This window comes from Meriones unguiculatus, chromosome 2 (genome assembly GCF_030254825.1).
Source record: "Meriones unguiculatus strain TT.TT164.6M chromosome 2, Bangor_MerUng_6.1, whole genome shotgun sequence".
In the NCBI taxonomy this organism is placed as follows: domain Eukaryota; kingdom Metazoa; phylum Chordata; class Mammalia; order Rodentia; family Muridae; genus Meriones; species Meriones unguiculatus.
The window spans coordinates 56,383,367-56,402,417 of NC_083350.1; the positions used below are offsets into that span (position 1 = coordinate 56,383,367).

General features: G+C 40.0%; 1 protein-coding gene and 1 pseudogene across 4 annotated transcripts in view; one reads left to right on the forward strand and one right to left on the reverse strand.

Moving 5' to 3' along the window:
- The window catches only part of Rit2 (Ras like without CAAX 2), a 337,828-nt gene that overhangs the window by 242,718 nt on the left and 76,059 nt on the right, over window positions 1-19,051 (forward strand). The gene's annotated exons all lie outside the window — the stretch shown is intronic.
- LOC132652241 (large ribosomal subunit protein eL15-like) overlaps window positions 12,825-19,051 on the reverse strand; it is a 60,607-nt pseudogene continuing 54,380 nt past the window's right edge.

The following is a 19,051-nucleotide window of genomic DNA, read 5'->3' on the forward strand; positions in this document are numbered from 1 at the left end:
TACCACATACAAGTCACTCTTGTGAATGTTATCAGTAACTTGTTTGTAGCCAAACATGATAGACTGTCTTTATTTGAAATCTAGTTCTGTGGAGAGCTGAGATTCAGACGCCATCTAGTGGCGCTGACATCTGCCCTCAAAACTGTAAAGAACCTCCAGGGCGCATGTGCAGGTTGTGTAAGCGCGCCAAGCCACTGCCCAGGGGTGAAGAGTGAGCAGCCAATCAGGGTATGACACGTCACTTAGGTGCGACCAGGGCTTATATAAACAGCGCCACTTCGGGGCTAACTCTCTCCTCCATCTCTCCCTGCCCGGGGGTTGCCCGCCCCGGCTGCGGCTGGCGGTACGCCGTGGCGCCCGTCGGCCAATGCGAGCACCACCCGTGCCCGCGAGGTGGCCGGGCCCGTGCCGTGACCGCGCTGCCGCCCCGAGCGTCGTGGGGCCGAGGCTCTCTCCTCCTTTCATCGCTTGACTGTAATAAAGCCTGTTGCAGAAGGATCCTTGTGTCCGTGTGCGTTCTTGCTGGCGAGACGATCACGCAGCTTCCAACATCTGGTGCCGAAAACCGGGAACGAATCACCCAGAAAGCAGGGAGCCTGCCACCGCTGGTGCCGAGGAGAGCCCCCCGTTTGCTGGGAGGATTCAGAACTGCAACATTGAGGTTAGTCCTGAGAGGCATGTTCGATCTTTATCTCATTTATCTCATTTTTCATTTCAGCTAGCAGAAGCCCTTATTGCTTTCCCTGTTGTGATCGTTGCCCTCATCCTCTTTCTTTTGGTTTCGTACAAGCTTGAGGGCGGCCTCGGAAGGGAAGAGATTAACAAAAGGCTAAGAGTAGGCACTAAGGGAGTGTTAGAGGAGATACAAGACGGCATGTCAGAAACAGAACGTGACAAAAGATTAGGGGCCCAAATGGATAGAAATAGAGACGTCTCTAAGAAGAAAGGCCCTTCTGTGGATGTTAAAGCCACAGAAGCGAGAGGTAAGGGAAAGAACGCCCTGGGAGAGAAAGGTAAAAGGAGAAGAAAAAACCCAAAAGAAAAGCCTCTATCCAATAAAATTAAAATTCCCGCTAAATGCCTGGGCGCAGCCATCTTGGCTTTCATCAGAGGCTTCCACGTGGCTGGTAACTGGGCGCAGCCATCTTGGCTTTGGGAAAAATGGACGGGACCTTGGGGTATATCAGAGGTTTCCATGTAGCCGGCACCATCTTTGATTCGGGCAAGGAGGCAGCAGTTAATTCTAAAGCTTGTTTAATCACTAAGAACTTTTGGTTTTGGGGGATTATAGGTGCTCCATAGTGTTTACTGTATCAGCACCACCTAATGGCTGTCCTTGGTGTTGTCAGTCGCAGCCTGTGCTAATGCTAGCACATGGCCTGCCGCCATGATGGTTCAGCAATAAAAGCACGTAAAGCTGTAGTTTGGCTGCCATGTTTGTTTAGGGTTTCCAGCTGAGTTCAGTTGCACGTGGCCAGCTGCCATACTGGTCCGGAGATAAAGAGGGTGGAGCTATGAGTTTGCCACCATTTTGTTCAGGTACTGTTCAATTTTAATGCCGTATCCTTTGTTACAAAAAACCCTGCAGCAATGGGGATTGCATATTGCCACTAAAAAGGTCCAAATTTCAGAAGTAGGTTCCTTCCTCATCCCAGGAACCACTTCGGGATGGACTGGTGGTTTATACAGATGGGTCAAAAACAGGAGTGGGAGCTTATGTGGTTAATAATAAAGTTTTTTCTAAGCAATATCATGAGACCTCACCTCAAATTGTGGAATGTTTAGTAGTGCTAAAAGTTTTGGAAAAATTTCCAGGTCCTTTAAATATTGTTTCTGATTCTAGTTATGTGGTAAATGCAACCAAAATCTTAGAGGCTGCTGGATTGATTAAAGCATCTAGCAAGCTTGCAAAAATTTTTCAAAGGATTCAATTTGCCTTAATTACCAGAAGATCCCCTGTTTTTATTACACATATTAGGGCTCATTCCGGTCTACCGGGGCCCATGTCCCATGGAAATGACCTGGCAGATCGAGCCACAAAGATGATTGCATTTGCCCTCCTTTCAAATTTAGAATTGGCTAAGGAGTTTCATAAAAAATTTCATGTTACAGCTGAGACATTGCGTCATCGATTTGACATAACTAGAAAAGAAGCTAGAGATATTGTTACTCAATGTCAAAATTGTTGTCAGTTCTTACCTATGCCTCATGTTGGGATTAATCCCAGAGGAATCCGTCCGCTACAAGTGTGGCAGATGGATGTTACCCACATTTCATTTTTTGGTAAACTTCAATATTTGCATGTTTCCGTTGATACTTGCTCTGGAGTTATGGTTGCTTCTCCCCTGACTGGAGAAAAGGCAGCCCATGTTATTCAACATTGCCTGGAGGCATGGAGTGCCTGGGGAAAGCCCAAAATTCTAAAAACTGACAATGGGCCAGCCTATACTTCTCAAAAATTTGGACAGTTTTGTCATCAAATGGGAGTGACCCACCTAACGGGTCTCCCATATAACCCTCAAGGACAGGGTATTATCGAACGTGCTCATCGCACTCTAAAATCCTACTTAATAAAACAAAAAGGGGGAGTCGAGGAGGCTCTGCCCTCAGTGCCATGAGTGACTGTTTCCTTGGCACTCTTTACTCTCAATTTTTTAAATTAGGACAGTCAGGGCCATTCGGCGGCTGATCGCCACTGCTTAGAGCCTGATAGGCCTAAGGAAATGGTCAAATGGAAGGATGTCTTGACTGGTCAATGGAAAGGCCCGGATGCTATCTTAATAAGATCCAGGGGAGCTGTCTGTGTTTTCCCACAGGAAGAAAACAATCCATTCTGGGTACCGGAGCGCCTCACGCGAAAGCTCGTGACAGCTGAAGATGATCTTTCAACAAATACACCTGCTACTACTTGAAGAATTAAGGGTGGCGGTGGTGACCACTAATTCTACTCGAGTGGATTCATCGCTCACAGATGGCTTATTATCCTGGGTTTCTTCCGCCTTTTCTTATTTTAAAGATTGGGTGGGGGTTGGAATGTTTGGTGCAGCATTATGTTGTGGCTTAGTGTTTTTACTCTGGTTGTTCTGCAAACTCAAAACCCAACAAAAACATGACAAGATGGTGATCGCATAAGCACTAGCAGCCCTAGAGCAAGGCTCGTCTCCCGAGGTTTGGCTTTCCATGTTAAAAGAATGATAAACAACAAGGTTACCTCTGCCTTTGTAGTTGTAGTGCCACAAAATTGGATGAGACTGGATTAGCAGCCCTTGCACTCCCGGGGACATGTTCCCATTGCACGGGGGTGGGTGCAATTCCATGTTGTCTCCTCATGAGTATAAAAATCAAATGGTCTGGAAAGTCAGTGACAGAAGAGTGCAAATAAGTCTCCGCCCACCTAAGACAGGACAGCCTCGCTGTGAGGACGTTGCTCCAATGACGGGTAAGGGCTGAGCATTGCCTTCCACCAGACTCAGACGTTGGTTATGCTCTAAATAAATTGGCACAGCACTTCGTCGGCAAAAGGGGACTTGCTATATTTAAAACAAAAGGGGGAGATGTGGAGAGCTGAGACTCAGACGCCATCTACTGGCGCTGACATCCGCCCTCAAAACTGTAAAGAACCTCCAGGGCGCATGTGCAGGTTGCGTAAGCGCGCCAAGCCACTGCCCAGGGGTGAAGAGTGAGCAGCCAATCAGGGTATGACACATCACTTAGGTGCGACCAGGGCTTATATAAACAGCGCCACTTCGGGGCTAACTCTCTCCTCCATCTCTCCCTGCCCGGGGGTTGCCCGTCCTCACCCGCACCCGCGAGGTGGCCGGGCCCGTGCCGTGGCCGCACTGCCGCCCCACTGCCGCCCCGAGCGTCGTGGGGCCGCGGCTCTCCTTTCATCGCTTGACTGTAATAAAGCCTGTTGCAGAAGGATCCTTGTGTCCGTGTGCGTTCTTGCTGGCGAGATGATCACGCGGCTTCCAACATAGTTCAACTTTCTTTCCCTGTTCATAAAGGGCTGAGTCTCTACTTTCTAGATTCTATAATCTCCTTTTACCTTGACCTTTAGTTTCTACTGCCTATGGGGTTTTATTTTTTCTCTCCTACTTTCATTTTCAGATAGTCCCTTTAAAATTTTGTTCATTTTTTTCAACTGTGTCTGCTATACTAATAACTACTAAGTCTATGTCACCATAAAATTTGTTGACTTACAATCCCATATTTCTTGCTTCTTAAATTTGATGTATATCATTCTGTCAAATCTTTTGGCTTTTAAGCCTAAAGATAGAACTCATCTGAACTCAAATACTGTAATTTTTATTTCATAATAAATGTTCCTCAAACCTTATTATCCCCTTGATTCTTTAAGTGTCCATACATGCAACGAATGATCACATGCTTATTGGATATCTCCAAGGCATTTAACACCATTTTAATTATTACTTATATTTTCTCTCTTTAATATTCCTGAATCAACTTTTGTTCTTCTGTCTCTAATATTTAATATGTTGGACTTCCCGCAATGAAGAGCCTCTTTTATGACTATCTTTGGAGTCCTGACTACACATCTCAACAATTTCCCAATATTCTAGTCTCAGTTATATACCTTCAAAGTTCTATAGAAGTAGGTCACAATAACTTTCTAAACTGGGGAAGCCCTGCGCTTTCTGGCTTCATTCCAATGTCACTGAAGCCAATACAATGATAAATGAGCAAAATTTGTTCTCTTTCTTTATCTCTCTCTCTCCATATATATATATATTCTTAATTCAGCTCTTTTTGGTTGTGGCTTTATGTTTCTGAGTTCTGACCACTGAGTTTCCTAACAGGTAGTCACACCCATGTCCTGCATACAATCTCAACCACCACTGTATCAAGGAGTTTCATAAAACTTTACCCTATAACTTCCAAATTATTGCCCTTATATTAATAGTGCATCATTTTTATTTCGTATTTTATTAGTGGGGAAATAGGAGAGGCCACAGGGGAATGGAATCTAGCTTGGGATTTTGGAAAAGCTGAAGTAACAGATTTCAATGCGTGCGGCTCTGATGATTGCTTTTTATGTCAGTCTGAATTTAATTCACAGAAGCCAGGAAAGTAAAAATGAACCATGGGAGAGGCAGAAGCTCTGAATAGGAGGATAGAGAATGCTGATGTTATGAAGGGGGATGAGCGAAAATTGAAAGGGCAATGCACAGGGAGAGGAAAAGGAAGGCTAAATAACACTAAGATTGCCTGAAAAAGCCATAGAAAACACAATTTAGTTTACTTAAAACACACAGATACCCACTCACACATTCTCTCACACAGAGATGCACACACAAACTCTCACACACAAACAAACATACAGACATAAACATACACTCTCACACACATGCACACACAGATGCACCCACACGCACACACATACACACTCTCACACACTCACACTCACACATATACACATGCATACATACTCTCTCACACAGACACACACTCACACAGACGCAAACACACATATACTCACACACACATTCACACACTCACACTCTCACACAAACACGTGTTTGTTAATATGTGAATGTATTGTTTGAATGAAGTCACAGCACTTGTGTTGCTAATGTTCGCCCAAAGCCAGAGAGTTTAACAAAACAAAAACAAAAACAAACAAACAAACACTAGTGCAAGGCACGGGAAACTTTCCTACGAGTTCTTCCCCCAAACATAATGTTTTTTGTTAATCATTTGAGAATTCTGTATAATGTACCCTGATCATACTTCCTTTCCATTCCTCCCCAGCAAAACAAAACAACAAAACAAAAACCCACCAAGGCCAATTTGTCTTGCCCATAAACTCATTGGAGCATAGTTAAACTTCCAGTGGCCAACCCCTTAAAGAAAACTTGAGTGTTTGCCCACGGCTTCCCACCGGAAGCCATCAACTGTGAAGAGCTACACTTTAGCATTATTATCACAGTTTTAAGGACTCTCTTCATTAGCTTCCTGTCTGGACTGTTTGTGTTTTGGGGGTGGAAGGTTGTTGTCACATAATATCTCCTACAAGTTTTAATTTACAGAAGTTGAAGAGCTCCCCAAAGCAGAATAGGCTATTGCTGTAGCCATTGATTGCCTTCCAGATCTTGAAGGTAAGACTCTATTGCTGAAGAGACAACATGCTTTGGACACAAGACTTGGAGGAACTAAGCTGGAAATGACCTGGCAGTCTCCTCAATGAGGCCTTGTTCTCATACTAGTTGAAGGTGTCATGAAAGCTTCCAAGGGAGAGAAACAGTTGTTCTACCCATCTGTAATGCCTGTGACCCACAACAATGACCAGCATGGAAAGATTTCCCTAATGATACACTAATGACACTTAAATCTTGGGGATATCCAGCAACATAATTGGACTTAAGGCCAGTTCAGCTGGAGGGAGGTTATACCTGGTACTGTAAGTCAAGGACAAGGGACTTTTCCAGGCACAAGAACCCTGATAGGCTATCTGGTTCCAAATGGTCATCCCTAAATACATAAACATATGAATAATATTAAATGGATAAGAATGTCATATTCACGCATATATAATTAAAAAGAACATGTCGTGAATTTGAGAGGGAGAGAGGAGGAGGAGGACATGGAAGGAGATGGAGCGAAAAACAGTGACATAAATTAGTACACATACATCAAATTCTAAAAAAAAAACAAAAAAAACAAAAAAACCTTAAAAAAAAGTTCTAGCTTTTCAGTGTCAAATCGAGACCGTTGAGGAATTTAACTGCACAGACTGACAAGCTAGCAGGCAGTCTCCTTTACAGAAGTCAAAAGTCTCTTGGACTACTCACCTTCTATGTATAAGCCAATCTAATATAGGCAGGTGCTCTATTTGTTCTGCCCCTCAAAGAACTGTGCACGATACAGTGGGCGTCAGTGATGAGCTCATAATTAAAAACATCTTCATGGGTATGTGTCCATTTCAATGATGTTCCTTTGTGACTGCCCCTTACCAGACAGTTGTTTCTCCCTGTGGGTCTCCACAGTACTGTGTTCCCAATGTAGCACTCTTCACACTCTCTGAAGTTGCTTTTTATCAGACTGTTCTGAACTGTGGTGACAGCTATTTCCGCTCACCTTAACATCTTTCAGTATTAAATCTCTAACTCTGTTAATAATTCATGCTAACTCTCCTGACCAACCTCCAGCCAGCCTCTGTCTTCCTGGCCACCCGAGCAGTATCAGGGGTGGGCTCCCTCTCATGCTATGAAACTCAAGCTAAGCAGTCATTGGTTGGCCACGCTCACAATTTCTGCACTGCCTTTACCCTAGCACATTTTGTAGGCAGGACAAATTGTTGGTTGAAGGTTTATGATTGAGTTGGTGTCTTTCAGTGATATGCATAAGTGACTGGTTTGTGTCATCGTAACTTTTCATGATTCCTCAATCACTTCTAACCTTAAAGAAAACACTGGACATTTCCCAAGTACTAACAACAGAACCACTGATTATTATTATTTTTTGATTGAGCTTCTAAAAGAACCATTTATTGGAAATTTAGTTTTATCTTACTGAAAGTAACCAAGACAGGATTTTTCATCAAATCATAGAACATTTCTTTTTAAAATTAATAACAAAGTTTATTTAGGGGAAATCGGCATTCTCATAAACTGTTTCTGTGTGTGGTATTTGATAAACATAAACAAATATATTTACAACCTGCCTTCCCTAATACACATATGTAAATTAATCATTTTATATAGAGAAATACATGGATAAATGGATAATTAACAATTAAACTACAGTTTTGGAGTAAATCAGTTGTTTTATACTAGTCATTTACATTTCAATCTTCTGTTTCTGACTGAATAGTTTATATTATTTTGATAGAGGATGACAGTCATTGGTAATGGAAGACCCAAGGCTATTTTATTTCCAAGACAGTTTGATAACGCCCTATATTCTTTCCACCAGATGGAAATAAAATTAAGCTATGACAGATCTATACTAACAGATCATTAAATGAAAATAAAATTAACAAATGACAATCACAGTTGCATCACAGCAGAAGGTGAATCTGGCTAAGGTCCTGAAGGATTAATTTGCCTTGGGGAGCAATGTCATGCACAAGCAATATTTGTGTGGCAGACTCCAGCAAAGATGTACCAGCGCCTGGAAATGGCCTGAACAACGGGAATAAATATAGAAATGAGATTTAGCAGAAATAGATGTGAAGTGTTAAATTTATGTTAAAAGGAATTTACCAGACAAATAAAGTATGCAGGGTATTTTGTCTGGGATGACATGAGATTTCTAAGAAAGCTGTGGAGGGTTGAGAGAGAAAAGCCTCACTATGACTTCTGAAAAAATAAACTGCTTCCACACATGAGAAAATTGGGACTAGATTTTGAGAAAAAAGGTTATCCTTCCACAAAATACCATACTTATTTCATAACATCAAAAGTGAGAGTTGGAATCGACAAATAGGAAGGACAAACAGCATGACTAAATAATATTCATATACTTCTGCAATGAGCATAATTTATTGCAAGAGAGCTATGGAAACACATAAAGACAGTCAGATTCTGATGAAACCTGAGGATATAGAAGCTGAAATCCTGAAGTTACCTGTCTCAAGGTTGGTTATAATTTCAGTACTCTAGATAGAGGACTTATATTTAAAAAAAATATAAATCACAACCCTTTTTACAGAAAAAATATTTTAAAATACGATTTTGTAACTTATAAAAATTGTACATTCCCTTTAAAAAGCCTCAATTTTTTTTGTTTTGTTTTTTTGTTTGGCTTTGCATTTATAAAAAAGAAGCTGCGATAGCACCAAATGGAGGCAATTTTCCATAAACCTACGGGGGAAGGAACATATATCAGGGACGAGCTTCCCTAACATGATATTCTGAAATGATTATGCATATTACCTGGGATTTTCTAATGTGCTTGTTTGTTTTGGCTTACTTTTCTGCCATCCCGGGTATTGAACCCAGAACTTTATGCATGCTGGGCAATTGCTTGACCACTGAGCTACACTCCAGCAGATGAAGTATTTTAATGAGGGCGTGGTCAGAGCGCTCTCAGAAATGACTCGAGGTCATGCATTTACTCCTATGTCCTGCCTAATCTTCGGAACCATCTGTGTTCTTACACTACTGTTAATTCAGAGGAAGGGAGTCATCAGGGATCAATGGCGTTTTGTCAGAGTCCAGGGCAAGCAGACTAACGGCACAACTTTATAGTAGGGCATGAGAAGATGGCTTCAGGTGTGCTTCTTTGAAAGCTGTTGGCATAAGGAGGTGCAGGGGCAATTTGGCTTACCTACAGCTGCTCTATGTGATTACAGAATGGCACACTGCCTTTTTTAGGTTGATCCTAAGTTTTAAGCACAGACAAAATTGAGGAAATTTTGAGTTATTAATCCAGTTTGCTTGGGACTGAGAATTTATTGTATGTGGGATTGTTACTGGAGATAGAAGTCTGGCTTCCTACACGTTGGGGTTTAGCAGAGCAGCTTGTTAAAGGGAGGATCGAGCATATGCATCTTGTTTGTTTCCCAGTAAGATTTCTTCAGGAGCAAGTTAGTTATGTTTTCATGCATGGTCTGGCTGCTTCCTGTTTGTACATTCAATCTCTTTGCCCCAGATATTGTGCATTCTCAAGAGTATTTCCAGCACTATTAATTGCTAAATGATAGATGTAACGCAACTAATGCTATAATGAGTTGGTTCCTCAGCCTCCTGAGGGAACTTCCTTGTTGTAAGACCAACAAAAACCCAATGCTTTATAAGCCGGTGTTAAGGTTCACTACAGACTGTGGAATTTTCTTAAAGAAATTTTTAGGTTAATCAAGATCTCCAGTTATACTATGATACTTTTATCTGCATTTAATATTAATTGTATCCAACATGAGCTTTTCCAGTTTCGAGGAAATAATTTAGATTAGTGTAACAGAAAGAACTTGCAAGCAGCTCCTGGCCTCTCATTCAGGCAAAACCCTACACAACATTCTCACTGGATTTGTCTTTTTTTCACTCTCTGTTGTCTTTCTAATGCTTATTGATTCTGTTTCCTTTATCACTTTCCATTGATTGCTGGGTCTCCATAGTCAGGCATTAATGGTATTGATCCTGAAGGAATAACCCTTTAATGGGGGTCAGCTGAAGTAAGACATGAGCTTGGCCCTCTTTTGACTTTTGTTAATTTGGTTTGTTTGTATTTTGATCATTTTCCAGCATATAAGAAGAAAATGGTTTGGGATAAGGGAAGATTTTTTTTTTTAAGCTGAGATTCTGTTTGTCATGTTAGAATATCACTTGCCATAGCTCCAGGACTTGCCTGTTCTGAGCCTGTTTTTATGGGAAGTTATTCCCAAGGCGCAGCATGTGAGTTCTGGTTAGCTCGTTTCCAAGTGAGAGGACCATGTGTTTGCCAGTTATGATACCGTGCAGTCATCCTTAAAGCACATTCTTTCTGTTATAAATAACAGCTAATTCAGACTCAAGTGCTTTAGCAGAACTCTTCCATTTTTTTAAATACAATTTTTTATTTATTACAATTTATTCACTTTGTAAACCAGCTGTAGCCCCGACCCTTGTCCTCTCCCTATCCCTCCCTCCTTCTTTCTCTCCCTCCCTCCCTTCATCCCTCTCTCCCATGTCCCTTCTCCAGTCCACTGACAGGAGAGGACTACCTCCCCTTCCATCTGACCCTAGCCTATCAGGTCTCATCAGGACTGTCTTTCATAGTCTTCCTCTGTGGCCTGGTAAGGCTGAACTCTTCCATTTTTTTAATTAAATTTTTATTTTTTATATTAGTTACAGTTTATTAACTTTGTATCCCAGTTGTAGCCCCCTCCCTTAATCCCTTCCAATCCCACCCTCCCTCCCTCATCTCCTCCCTGCCCTTCTCTAAGTCCACTGATACGGGAGGTCCTCCTCCCCTTCCATTTTTAAGGTATGAAATAAACTGATAAGTTTTAGCTTTTGAATTCTGATTATTTTTAAATGGTATAATAAACTTAGAAAGCTGAACTCTCACGTAGTGAAGCCAAGCAGTCTGAAGAAAAGGATCTTTGATCTGTGACAAAGCTCTTTTGAGATTTTGCCCTGACATTACCATTGAGAACCTGTGTGAACTTCAACAAATAATTCAAATTCGTTGTATAGTTCAGTTCTTTCTTCCATAAACATCATCCTAATTCCTGTGAGGCTCAGGCGTGGTATTGTATAACACATTTTGTAGTGTGTTGGCACCAACATTAATATTAAAAATAATAGAAAAAAAGCAACTTCCACAAATCAATTTGAAAAATTCCAGGGTATTAGCTGTCATGTTAATGAACCCAAAAACGATATTACAGAATAAATTGTTTTGTTGAAACTATTTCCAAAAGGAAGTAAAGGAAAGAATTTCTGAGAACTCCGTTTTTATTGTTGTATGAAAGCATTGCAAAAAGACAAGGCTATAGTGCATGTACCTACTTACTGGCAAGGTTCCAATCTGCTTGAAGAAATGAAAAGTAATTGAACTATGCAAAATAAAGGGTGACACCATGGAGTGATAGTCCAGGATTGCATTTGGTTGTATTACCTGTCACATCAGGCTTTGAAGCCACCACATTGTCTTTGTCCCTCTTCATAACACACACACACACACACACACACACACACACACACGCAAAGAATTGCTACAGTGTTTTTTTTTTCTTTCTGTAAATTACTTAGGGGCACATTGCATTCAATTTTGGTTACTGATGGTTACTGATCTAAGTGGCTCTCATGGTGACAAGCATAGCCAGAGCCCTTTTCATCAGGTTCCAATAAGTCCTATGCAAATCAACAGCATCTTACAAATTATGAAGAGTTCAAATTCATGATTTCCTTTTGTGGAGTTCGAGAAATACAAACCAGTACAATACATCATCTCAGACCATTCTGACAATCTCAAAGCAAAGCAACTACTACTAGCATATTGGAAGAGTAAAATGAGTCCATCCCAAACTTCTTCGTTATCACCATTCATATTACTCCTCTGGAGAAACTTGTCTTTGCTGTCTATAATCTTGATGTGTATGGGGAAAGGTTATTCTTGCCATAAAAATTATCTTCTCAGTGATATTTAGAAATAAAACTCATGAGAGTGGAATTTGCCTAGGTTGTGTCTTACTGATTTGGCTATCCTTCCTTACACAGGACTCCTATACTGCCTTTGCCTGTCCTATTCCCCAGGTTCTAGATCCTAAGGCAGAGTACAGGATTTCAGTTATGATCTACCTCCATTGTGTAGCTTCGATCACTCTCTAACACTGATAAACTCACACCTAAAACACTGATGTTTGTGTCATAGCATACATGAGATACTAAGAGCTGAAATCTCAAAGCTAAAGGCGTTGAAACGAGTTCTCAAAGGACATAAATATCAAGTAGAAAGACAGGTTTGCTAATTTTCTTTTGTTTGGTTTACTTTATGTTCCTGAAGCCCCTGTTTAACTTCATTTTTGCCATAAATTTTGAAAGAAATCAGTAATATCTTAAATAATGAGTAAAGGATTATGGATGGAACATAGGACGGTTAAGGAGGATGGCATTGGATGGGGGCTGGGAGATGGATGGTGCAGTGATTCAGACAGTGTAGGTAGGAATATCTGTCCAGCCCAAGGTAAACAAGGCAATTATAAAATCTGAAAAAATAATGAGTAAAGGACCTAAAAGAGACAATTAAGGAGTACCTAGTTTTCTACCATTTTTTCTACCATTTCTACAAAAAAATGAATTCCTTAAAGGACAATATGATTCACACTATTTATTTTTGACTGTCCTAAATTGTTAATTGGGTATGGATTTTACAAGTGTTTAACGGTGGAGCTGAAGAGTGTTGCACATTCTCCAGGCTGCACGGCGAGAGCCACCAAGAGTGTGGTGGAACTTGGGTCCCTTTCAAGACACTTCCGGCCAAAAGATGTCAGCTCATACTTCTGTGTTTGTGGACTGGTTTGGTGATCCGCCGGGCATCAGGATTTCTTTTGACAGCTTTATGGAATGGATCAATGAGGACAACCTCAAAAAATTTATATGTGGAATTTTCACCAACCCAGTAAGAAGAATTCAGGATTCTCATAGCCCTGCAATGGCGTCCAGCTCGCTCCTAAGCAACAGACTGAAGGCAAATTTTAACTGGTTAACACCAAGGTGGACAAGCTTGCCTAAACACCCTTAGGAACTGGGTATTTGTGGCCACCATGACGGACACGAATCCTGTAAATGTCATAACCTTGCTTGGCCTTGTATCCCAGCCTTCAGGGCCTAATCAGGCCCAGTGGGGCGGGGAGCCCCGTGCAGCGCAGAGAGCAGAGCTGGGGGTACCAGTTGCGTTCCACAAGGACCAAATATATCTGGGCACAGGGTCTTTTCTGAGACTGACATTCAACCAAGGACCATGTATGGATATAACCTAGAACCTCCACTCAGATGTAGCCTGTGGTAGCTCAGTAACCAATTGGTTTCCCAAAGTGAGGGGAACAGGGACTATTTCCAACAAGAACTCAATGACTGGCTCTTTGGTCTCCCCACCTCCGAAGGGAGGAGCAGTCCTGTTAGGCCACAGAGGAGGGCTTTGCAGCCAGTCCTGAAGATACCTGATAAAACAGGATCAGATGAATGGGGAGGAGGTCCCCCCATCAGTGGACTTGGAAAGGGGCACGGTGGAGATGAGGGAGGGAGGGAGGGACTGGGAGGGAATGAGGGATCGGGACACGGCTGGGATACATAGTTAATAAAATGTAACTGATAAAAAATAAATAAATAAATAAATAAATAAATATATACATTTGTAACTTTGAAGTAGATGAAACTAATTTTGTTCTGGAGTTTCTATAATAGCTAAACCTGCCATCACTGCAAAAAAAAAAAAAAAAAAAAAGAAAGCTCGACACATGGATTGCTTCTTCCTTCATAGCTCCTAGAAGTATTTGTACACACCCATCCTGGCTCACCTGCCTACCTGATGGCTCGATTCACATTCTTTTCATACAAATCAATGCATTATCACTAATAATGAGAAAAATGACTTCACTCTTGACCAAACAAAAATTCATACATTTTGTTTAAACAACATTATCTTGAGCAAAAACATACATTATGTCTGGGTGGTATGCATTAATTTAAAGTTAACTTATTGATTGATTGATTGATTGATTGATTCTCACTTTTATTACATTCTCTCTCTCTCTCTCTCTCTCTCTCTCTCTGTGTGTGTGTGTGTGTGTGTATGTATGTACATGCTTATGAACACATTTACATCACAGCATTAGTGTAGGACTCAACCCACAACTTTGAGGAGGAGTTGGCTCTCTTCTTCCACCATGTGGATACTAGAGATCAAACTTGTCATCAAGTTTGGCTGCAAGCATTTTTATTAAATGGCATAATCAGTCATCTTGCCAGTCCTAAAGTTCCATTTTCATCTGCAATCATTCTTTCTTTCCCTTTTTTACTTGTTTGTTTTCTAGAAAGGATTTCTCTGTTTAGCCGTGGCTGTCCTGTTCTTGCTTTGTAGACCAGGACAACTTTGAACTCCCATGTGCCTGTCTCTGCCTTCCCCTGTGCTGGGATTACTAGCGTTTGCCACTGTGCCCAGCTTCCAATTACTCTTGAATTAATTCTTTCACACTGGATGCTGCTCTTTAACTGTTATTATGCACAGATGCTATTCTCTATGTGTTTCTTTAAATGTTTTTATGTATTTATTGTGTGTATGGATTTTGGGTAGAAAAAAACTGATGAAGAAGTATGAATGAAAAATTTCAGAAAGGAATACAAAATGACTAGAGTGGACTAAAAAATCTGTCTTTAGACAGGCACTGAGTGTGGCTAACATAGGAAATGGATTTACATGCACATTTGACTTGAAATGCCTAGTAAGAAAGAGTAAAACTTGAAAGATTTTTATAATGGTCCTTTCTCCGGACTGCCAGCTCCCAATAATGACATGGAGACTTTATTAATTATAAAAGCTTGACCTAAACTTAGGCTCATTTCCAACTCGCTCTTATAACTTATTAACCCATTTATACTAATATATGTTTTACCACATGGCCTGCTACCTCTCAGTTACAGTACCTTGTTTCTTCCTCTGCGTCTGGCTGGTGAACTCCCTGTGTCTGATTACTTCCCAGAGATCCTGTTTCTCCTGGAAGTCCCACCTTTTCTATCCTACCTCAGTTATTCGTTCTTGAGCTCTTTATTAAACCAATCAGAAGATGTTGAAGAGAATGTTAATGAAATATGTTGGAGTCATAAGAATTACAATATGAAGCATTCAGATCTCTGCCACAGAAATCAGCATTTGAATAATACTAAGACAACCTTTTTTTCTTTTTTATTATTATCTTTTATTACAGTTTATTCAATTTGTATCCCAGGTGTGTCCCCTTCCTTACTCTCCTCCCAATCTTACTATCCCTCTCTCTTCTCCCCCTATACTCCTCCCCTAGTCCACTAATAGATGAGGTCTTTCTTTCCTTCTATTTGACCCTAGCCTATCAGGTCTCATAAGAACTGGCTGTATCATCTTCCTCTGTGGCCTGGCAAAGCTGTACCACCCACGGGGAGGAGATCAGAAAGCCTGTCACTGGGTTCATGCCAGAGAAGCCCTGCTCCCCTTACTAGGGAACCCACTTGGAGAAAACCTTTACACAGTGGACAAAACTTCATCCCAACAGATTTTTAAGTGAAACTGCCCAGACTATGACTTCATGATTCTTGAAGCAGAGTGATCCTAATTCTTGTGCACAGTGATAGAGTGAGAACAATTTGAGGATTCCAGCTTGAACCAGTTCCTTCAGCAAAATTCAGTGAATTTTGTTTTGTCCTTAGGTAGCTTAACAGTAATGTCTGTTATGGGACTAATTTATGTCAAGCATGGCAAGACCATTCTATAGAATTGAGTGAATTCAAGATGGCCTAGAGAGTTATACTTTAAGATAATAATTATAGTTCTCAGTGTACAATTACAAATATTATTTTTTAAATTGTTTTAATTGATATAATTTCTACTAATTTATTAATTAGTAGAAAATAATCCATATGTATAACATAATCTATAGTTTTACAAATTACCATAATACTAAATAAATCTTTACTAGATGTATGTATGTATGTATGTACATGTGTGTGAGAAATAGATAACAGGTTCCAATTCTGACTTTCAACTGCAGAAATGATGGCAGAATCCATTTAATAAGTACTTTAGACAAGTCAATGTCAATTAAACTTGCTTTATAAATAAGACATAGATAGAATTCTTTTTACCCAGTTCAACCTACACATTTGTAGATGGAGGAATAAAGTTGCAAGGGATCTATGGGCCCTGTTCAAGTTCATATAATGTCTAAAATAGATACAAATCTAGATGTTTCAGCTATTCATTTTCAGCTGTACTGTGAAGAACCCAAACAAGAAATTTTGACAGAACCATGGATGCTATTTTGTACATCTTGGGCCTTTCTTGATAACAAAAAAAAAAAAAAAATGACTTTCATCCATTTTTAATCACCAAGAAAGAGCAAAGTATGATTCAGTGAAATCTACCAAATACGTAGTCACCAGCAACAGATATACTGATTGTTGAAAGGTTAAAATACTGCCATACCTAGCCTTCGGTAAAAGCATTGTGACTTCTCTCTTTTCTTTTCCTTAAGGCATGCTTATATTAAAAAAGAAAAAGAGAAAAATTACACGTGTGCCCTTATATTTCTTCTTTTCAATATTTGCCAAGATTTTAGACACAGAGCTCGCGTTCAATAAAGGTCTGTGTGACTGGATTGCATGCTATTGGCTTACTTGAGCCTAGTCAATCAATGAGAATACATTGACTGTGTCTCATATTTACTTTAATTTGACATTGAGATAATGGGAATTTTGACTAAAATGAACTGATATGAGCCATTTTGCGACTTTGAAGCTGGATAATTTTAGGTGAAAGTTTTACACTTATTTAAGTTACATGAAATACCATACATACATAGGAGTAAAAGTATGTACCTCTTAAAGTAGCATGCATTATTTTCGACTGGGATTATATTTTATTTTATAAGAACATATGAATTTTTTTTGAATTTGAATTTTTTTTACAGCTCTGTTTATTAACAATGTGTACAAATCAAGATGTGACTTGACAATTACTATTGGTGAGATTCCTGAAGACGAAGAATGCCTACTTTTATCATTTTGTTGGTAGAGTACAAGTGGTTCTGCCATAGTTTATTTTATTAATATTTTCAAGTTGATATTTACATTGTTTTAAAGCTATGTGGTGATGCTATGACATCGATACAATTTGGATTTATTTTCACTAGCTTCCTGTGCTGGAATCTTGGTCCTATTGGTGTGATAGAATCTATAGTGGGATACATTGGTAGCCTTCCCAGAGGAATAGATCAGTGGAGAAGGCTGAATGAGGAAATAAAATAATTCCTTCCAGAACAGGTTGTGACAAAATGTCATGGGTCTGATCCTTACATGACATCTAGCTTCCTGTATCATCTTGTCATTCTATATTAGCTTTGACTCGGATCTACTTATAAAGGTGTGCTATAGCCAAACAGTGCTCATCAGAACCCAACAAGCACTGACACTATGTTTTCAGCTGTCTAAAATGGTGAACCAGATAAGCATGTCCTCTCTATACAGTAGAGAGGACAGTTTCTGTTGCCGCAACAAAAAATGAGGTAAGAGCATTAGTTTATTTACACATATGAACAACGGCTGTCTGCTGTTGCTTTGGTGTAAGAACTGAACTTCGTAGTCAGTTGAATGATAAAGCATTGAATCTAATGGTGGTAACACTTCATTGTTCCTTCTAGATGCCTCATCTTTTTTTTTTTCCTACTGTCAACATTTCCCGAACACACATTTCTTGGGTGATAGTGTGCCTTCAGGTCTTCTTCGAATCTACCTTTGACTCAGGAGGGATATGGCAACCATAAAAACAGGAGCTATAAACATGAGGTCTGAGCTTTTCTAAATGTGCTAAGGATCAGCAGGAAAACCTGTGCTTAAGTTCATTTTTTACGTACATGGTCTCAAAGCTAGGTGACTACCAGGGGTCACAGCATTTCAGAAAACACAAGGCAGGACAGGAGAGGAGTAGGTTAACCAGCAAGATGACATTCCTGAAGAGGATGCCTGTGTGGACCTGCGGATATCAGGGGAGAAAATATAGAACCTCCTGAACATATCTAATTTGTGTTTCCTGTATCTACAGTTTATGTTTGCAATTATAACCAGGAGAGAAAGACATACCGTTTACATGTGTAACCGTTATTAAAATCCCCTTTTCTTGTTCTAATTCTCTCTTCTCTTCTTGATCCTCATTTTATTTTCTGCTCTCTGGGTTGGTCTTCTAGTGTCTCTAGTTGACTCCATCTGTGTGCCCCCAGAGAATACTCTGTATTATTTCTGTTAGAAGAACTGATGCAACAAATCTTCCATAACAGAGCAATATGCCCCAATTTTCAGTGGAGTTCAGTTTAAAAAAAATAATGATGAGTAATAATTATTGACTCCAAAGAATAAATCTAAGAAAAAAGAAAAACAAAGAATGGAAGCTTCAACTGTACATAAAGCCACTATTATTTTTTCAAAGTATTTTCTTGTTTAGGCATCAGAATAGCTTTCTACAAAGGACAGTGTTTTAGCACTGAGATGATTCTGCTCCTTATCACTGTTACTTAATTCATTTCACTGGAGAACATATTCCAAGCTTTCTTAGTATATACCAAGTTAGGGACAAACTAGCAAGCATGAACATTTACATAATCTTCTCAGTTTAAAATGATAATTAGTTACTCCCAGGCTAGAACATACAACTCAGCAGGCCAAAGTAATTTTAAAATCATTACACTTCTACATCATAGTCAGAAGGTCAGTGCACTTGAATTTCATTAGGCGACATGGAAAAGCACTTTCAGTCCCTACCCCATTGTCCTATGCCCTTATTTAGAAGACTAAATTAGAACACTACGGAAAGAAGCATCCATTTCTACCAATTACTCTCTGTAAAGAAGTAAAATTAGCGACCT